The sequence below is a fragment of the Chrysochloris asiatica genome, unplaced genomic scaffold (assembly GCF_000296735.1).
Source record: "Chrysochloris asiatica unplaced genomic scaffold, ChrAsi1.0 scaffold00369, whole genome shotgun sequence".
Classification (NCBI taxonomy): Eukaryota; Metazoa; Chordata; class Mammalia; order Afrosoricida; family Chrysochloridae; genus Chrysochloris; species Chrysochloris asiatica.
In genome coordinates, this window is record NW_006408887.1 from 733444 (window position 1) to 740816 (window position 7373).

General features: G+C 38.4%; 1 protein-coding gene across 2 annotated transcripts in view; it reads left to right on the forward strand.

The window, feature by feature from the left end:
- The window catches only part of FAM120A (family with sequence similarity 120A), a 203013-nt gene that overhangs the window by 32930 nt on the left and 162710 nt on the right, over window positions 1-7373 (forward strand). The gene's annotated exons all lie outside the window — the stretch shown is intronic.

A 7373-nucleotide genomic window follows, 5' to 3' on the forward strand; every position in this document is an offset into this window, starting at 1 on the left:
TGGGTGAAATATTGAATAATGCAGAAAGCATCAAAAGAAGATGGAAGGTAGTATACACAAGAGTCATTGTATCAAAGAGAAATGGTTGTTGTTCAGCCACTTTAAGAGGTAGCGTATTATTAAGAATCGATGGTACTGAAGGAAGAAGTCTTAACTGCATGACATATATGAGAAACAAGGCTCCAGACGTAAAACAAAACATTGAAATCTTTCAACAAACTGATATGGCACTGGAGGCGTGAGGCGTTCAGTCACCTATGCCAAGAAATTTTGGAGAGAACTACCTAGCCAACTAGTAGCGTAGTTGTTAGGAATTGGGCTGCAAACCTTGAGGCCAGCAGTTCAAAACTGTCAGTTGTTCTGTAGGAGAAAGTATCACCTGCAAGTAAAATTTTGGTGAAGATAATTCAAAATGGCTACAACAGTACATCAACAGGAAACTGTCAGAAAGTCAAGCCAGATTCAGAAGAGGATGTGGAACAAGGGATATCAATGTTGACATCAGATGGATCTTGACTGAAAGCAGAGACTACAAGAAAGATGTTAACATGTTCTTTATTGATTATGCAAATGCTTTTGACTGTGTGGATTATGACAAGCTCTGGATAACATTGTGGAGAATGAGTATTCCAGAACACTTGGTTGTCCTCATGAGGAACATGTACATTGATAAATAGGCTGCTGTTTGAACAGAACTAGTGCATATTGAATGATTTCAAATCAGGAAGGGTGTGTGCCAGGGCTATATTCTTTCACTGTACTTACTCAATCTGTATGCTGAGTAATAATCTAAGAAACAGGATTCTATGAAGAAGAGGGTGGCGTCAGGCTTGAAGGGAGACTCATTAACAATCTGTGATGTGCAGATGGTAATCTTGCTTGCTGAAAGTGAAGAAGACTTAAAATACTTACTGATGAATATCATAGCTCGCAGCTTTGAGTATGGATTACACCTCAGTGTAAAGAAAACAAAAATTTTCACAACTGGACTAATAAATAACATCATGATAAATGGAGAAAAGATTGAAGTTTTCAGGACTTCATTTGTGTGCATCTACAACCTACACTCACGGAAGCAGCAAAGAATCAAACAATGTATTACACTAGGCAAATCTGCGGCACAGACTTTTTTAAAGTATTCAAGAGCAAAGATAGCAGTTTGAGGACTAGGGTGTGTCTGACCAAAGTCATGGTATTTTCATTAACTTCATGTGTATGTGGAAGTTGGACAACGAATAAAGAAGATCGTATAATTGGTGCATTTGAGTTATGGTGTTAGAGGAGACTATTGAAAGTACCATAGACTGCCAGAAGATTAAACAAATCTCCGTTGAAAAAGTTGCAGTCAGAATGCTCCTTAGAAGCCAGGAGAGACCGTCTCTGGAGAAGGAAATCATGCATGGTAAAGTGGAGGATCAGCAAAAAAAGAGGAAGACTCCCAATGAGATGGGGTGGCACAATGTCAACAACAGTGGACTCAAACCTAACAACAGTTGTGAGGACAGTGCAGGACTGGTCGATGTTTTGTTCTGTCATCATTAGGGTGGTTATGAGTTGGAACTGACTGAACCACACCTAACAATAACAGCAACAAGAACTGCATACACATGGAGGACTGGAATGTGGTGCTATAGGATAAACAACTGCTCACTGCAGGGTCAGCATTTCACTCCTCAGAAATGCTATTCAGGGTCACAATAAATCAGAACCGACTTGGCAGCACATAAAGAATCCACATGGACATCTCTAGATGGAATTGTTAAGTGCCATTGAGTTGGTTCTGACTCAAAGCAACCCTGTATATGGTTTCAAAGGAGTAGCTGGTGGGTTTGAATGGCTGACCTTGTGGTTCAGACTGACATTGCTGTCTAGTGCATTATCCTACAGTGCTACACCAGAAATCAGGTTGACTTCATATGTGGGAAGGGACGATGAAGAAGCTCAATATCATCAGCCCAGAGAAGACCAGGGGACGACTGTGGAACAGACTTTCAATTGCTCATATGCAAGTTCAGGCTGAAGCTAAAGAAAATTAAAACATGTTACCATGAGTAGTCACAGCACATCCTTGAGTACATCCTGCTTGAGTTTAGAGACTATCTCAAGAACAGATTTGATACTTTGAACACTAATGATCAAAGACCAGAGGAATTGTGGAATGACATCGAGAACATCATACATGAAGAAAGCAAAAGGTTTTTTTTAAGTGTTTTATTGTGAATTATATGATAGTTTACATGGAAGAACATTAATTTTACATTCATTCTATCGTACATCATATCATTGCCATGGTTACAATCCCCTCCATGAATCATCAACCAACCAAAGGGTATACCCTGCAAGCCTGCCCCCTACACAATCTCCTCCCTCCCCTCGCCCCCAGTCTTCAGCACACAGTCGCTCTCCCTCTCTGGATCTAAAGAAAAGATTTTTAATAAGACAGAGAAGAGAGGAAAGACCACAGTGGATGTCAGAAGATACTCTGAAACTTGTTCTTGAACAAGAGAAGCTAGAGTGACTGGAAGAATTAATGAAATATAAGAGCTGAACAAAATTTTTAAAAGAACAGCTGGAGAAGACAGAATAAAATATTATAATGAAATGTTCAAAGACCTGGAGTTAGAAAAGCAGAAAGTAAGAACATGCTGAACATTTTTCAAGTTGAAAGAACTGAAGAAAATACTCAAACCTTGACTTGTAGTGTTAAAGGATTTTATTGGATGATGCATGAAACATTAACAGCAGATGTAAGGAATATACTGAGTGACTATGCCAAAAACAATTGGTTGTCGTACAACCATTCAGGAAATGTAGCATAGGCCCAAGAGCAGATGGTATTGAAGGAAGAAATTGAAGCTGCATTGGAAGAAATAGGACAAAACAAAATTTCAGGCATTGAGGGAATATCAGTTGATACGTTTCAAAAAACAGCTGCAGAGCTCTGGATGGGCTCACTTATCTATGCCAAGAATTTTAGAGGAAAGCTACCTGGCCAACTGGCTGAAAGAGATCCATATTGGTGCCCATTCTAAAGAAAACTGACCCACCAAAATGCAAAAGTTATCAAACAATGTCAATATTGTTGTTGTTATGTGCTGTGGAGTTGGTTCCGACTCATAGCGACCCTGTAAGAGTTTCCGAGGCTGGAAATCTTTATGGGAGCAGAATGCCTTATCTTTCTCCTGTGGAACAGCTGGTAGTTTTGAACTGCTGACCTTAAGGTTCACGGCCTGATTTGTAACCATTATGCTACCAGAGCTCCTTAATGTCAATGTTACAGGCAACTAAAATTTTGCTGAAGATGTTTTTAAAATGGTTACAAGCAACACTTTGACAGGGAGCTGCCAGAAATTCAAGTTGGATTCAGAAGAGTACTTGGAATAAGGGATATATATTATTGCTGACATCAGATGGATCTTGGCTGAAAGTAGTACCAGAAAGGTGTTTACTTGTGCTTTATTGAGTATGCAAAAACATCTTACTGTGTGGATCATAACATTGTAACGAATGAGGATTCCGGAACACTTAGTTTTACTCATGTGAAACCTCTGTATAAACCAAGAAGTAGTGATCCATACAGAACAAGGGATACAGCATGGTTTAAAATCCAGGAAAGTATGTTTCAGAGTTTGTATGTTTTTGTTGTTAAGTGCCGTTGAGTTGGTTCCGACCCATAGCGACCTGAGAGTTTGTATACTTCACCTTATTCATTCTGTATGGAAAAGCTGAATTATATGAAGAAGAATGTGGCATCAGGGTTGGAGGAAGACTCATTAACAACCCGTGATACACAGATGGTACAACTTTCCTTTCTTAAAGGGAAGAGAACTTGCGACACCTTCTGATGAAGATCAAAGACTAGCTCTCAGTATGGATTGCATCTTAACACAAAGCAAAAAAAAAAAAAAAAAATCAAAAAAAAAAAAAATCCTTACAGTTGGACCAATAAGTTACCATGTTAATTGGAAAAAAATTGGAAAAAAATACTGAAATTTTGAAGGTTTTCATTTTACTTGGATTCACAGTCAACACCCATGGAAGCAGCAGTCATGGCATTTGGCAAATCTGCAAAAGATCTCTTTAAAGTGTTAGAAAATAAAACTGTCACTTTCAGGACTAATGTGTGCCTGACCCAAACCATGGAGTTTTCAACTATGGGAAAACTGGGCAATGAATTAGGATGACTGAAAAGGAATTAATGCCTTTTTGGTACTCAAGATGCTTCAGACTCATCTTGTAGTTTTCCTACCCGAGAATCAGTCTAAGAGCCCCTTTTCCTTTTAAGGAGCCCTGGTGGTGCTGTGGGTTAGGCATTGGACTGCTAACTATAAGGTTGGTGGTTAAACCCCATCAGCCAATTCACATGAGGAAGACGAAGCTGCCTGCAAACCCTCTATAGACTCACTATGAGGTGGAGTTGATTTCATGGAGATGCGTTTGCTTTAGTTTTTTTGGATGGCTCCTTTTAATGGGGAATGGTATTTAGAAACCAAGATCTAGGTGGGTATGCAGGTGTGCTCCATGCTACTGGGATATAATGCCGCTGCTTCTAGGTCATATAGCAGATAGAGTTTGGAAACACATATATGTTTACTAACCCATACAAATAGGCATTTCTCGTAATTTATGTATCGATGTATTTTCAGGAAGGGACCTCAAAACAGTTCATGGAGAAATAGAATTGAAAAATAATGGAACTGTTCTCCAAACTTTTAAAGTCCCTTCCTATATATTTTAAGCTAAATACTAGCCGTTGAGCCCTGGTGTAGTACTAAAGGATAAGCAATAGACTACTAACCATGCTAACTGCAAGGTTGACAGTTCAATCCCACTAACCGCTGTTGGCATCCCTATTCAGGGTTGCTGTACATTGGAATGGACTTGATGGCACACAAGAATAACAAAAATCAGTTAACTTGTTTTTCCTTAAAATTTCAGACCACAGAATTCATTCTAGTTGTCTTCCTTTTGCTAATTTGTAACTGGTTCTCTGACTTATTTAATTTATAAGTAGTATACTTGTAAAGTTATTTCAGAATTGGTAACCCATACCCCTGTGAGAGTAGAACCCTGGGAAGCATTTTCATCATTATTCAGAAGGTTAGTGGTCAAACTCATCCAGAGGTGCCTTGGAAGACAGGCCTAACGATCTGCTTCTTAAAGGTAGTAAGAGCCTTGAAAATCTTAGATCAGTTCTACTCGTTGCACATGGGGGATAGCATGAATCAGAATCAACACTACAGTAGTAATGCCCATGTAAGAAGCAAATTTCTTCAGAAGTGTTCTTGTACAGTTTTTGTTTTTAGCCTTAACCTGTCAAAACATGGTTTTCCATAGTTACTTAGATTGGTTCCTTTTCCCCCCACCCCCTTCAGTGAGGTTATTTCATATATTTTGTAAAAAATGTGTCAATTTGCATTCTATCCCAGGATCCTTCATCCTACCCCAATCTTGATTAAAAAAAAAAAAAATTTGTGTATAAAAGCCATTCTTGGTGATTACATTTGTATGGGTTTGCCAAAAGCAAAATTTTAACCCAAGTTGTTTTTTGGTAGACTCCTCTTATCCCAACTGCATGCTGCTGAAGCACACTTCCAATATTCACTAATTGAAAAGGGTAACAGTTGTTGTCTTTGTGGCTTTTAATATCATGTTGTATTTCTTTAAGGAGCTCTGGTAGCATAGTGGTTATGAATTGGGCTGCTAATCTCAGGGTCAGCAGTTCGAAACTACCAGCTGTTCAGAGAGAGAAAGAATAGGCTTTCTGCTCCTGTAAAGATTTACAGCCTCAGAAACCCTGTACAGGGTCTCTATTATGAGTCGGAACTGACTCCACAGCACATCACCACCACCACCACCTTACCCCAACTGAATAACTGCTGACCCACACTTCCAGTATTCACTAATTGAAAAGGATAACAGCTGTTATCTTTGTGGCTTTTAATAACATGTATTTCTTTAGATAAAGGCATAATAGGCTTTATCAGTAGGAGGAAATTGAAGGAATCTTAAAGATTCATCTAATTTTTCATTTATAGATGGACATGTTGGGCCCAGGCAGGTTAGTCATTCAATTTAGACATTTTGATACTTCCAGGTGTTCCCCATTGGTAGTCTGAATTTTCGATATTTTATAAGATACTTGAAATAAGAAAAATGAGCTGTGGTGAGGCCAGAGATTTGTCCACCTTTGCTTTTTAGTAATGAAGATTTGTCTTTTTGGATGTGGTTTCTTATCTTTTGTTTCAGAAAATTAACTCTAGCAGTTGACTACTTGGGTAATGAATGCAGTATGTAGTTTTGGAGAGGTTTAGGTATCATTAATCATTTACAAATAAGTATTGTAGTGAATTATTAATAGTTTATTCACCTTGTTTTTTAAATGCCAGTCTGAAATCTAATGTTTTGAATGAATGCAATTTTGTTTTGGGTAGAAGGAGGAGGTAGTTATACAGAGCTCTACTTACCATTCTCCAGTCACATGAAAACACTTTGTGAAGAAATTGAAACTAAACACTTCTGCTTCTCCTGGATATTGGCTTCCATTGGATAGATTGTATCTTATTAACGTTTATAAATAATTTAAGGAATCTTTGGAGACAGTGAAATGGTGCCTTCCCCCAAGTGTTAAAGCATCAAAGGTAAACACTTGATACGAAGGTTAGTAAGCTAAATTCCTTTTAGGCTATTGAAAGGGACAGATATGAGAAAGAAAAATAAGTTATCCTGAGGGCTGTAATATATGACCAGGGTACAGTTAAAACGATTTATAAAAGCATGTCTTTAGCTTTAAGCTTTTATTGTGCATTGAGTGATAGTTTACATGGGAGAACATCGATTTTGCACTCATCCTATTCTATTTTGTTTTATTCCAATGATAACAATCCCCTCTATGCATTGTCATTTAACAGTATTTGCTTCTATTTCCTGTTGTTGTTTTTTTTAATGTACACAAAAACACTCAGGAGTATATAATCATTTAAACAACCCAAGGGCACATTCTGCAAGCCTGCCTCCTCATCACCAGCACAGTCTTTATCTTTCCCTGAGTCTAGAGTCCTCAGCGGCTCAATCTCTCAATGCTGTCACCTCTGCCTCCATCTCTGGTGTCACTGCTTCTCTGGTTAGGGTCTCACATTCCACTCAATGCTCTTCTCTCTTGATGGTCCTAGGATCCTCTATTCCTGGACTATAAGACAAAACCCCCTTCCCCTTAATGTTACAAAGCTTTACCTCTATAGTTGTGGCAATTGATATTAGTCATTATAATAATTATTCACTATTGCATCAAAAGAATCCTATCACTATCTCTTTTCACCAGACCCATCTAGAAAGTGGGGATTTACCTCACCCCCACCCCCACATTATGAAAC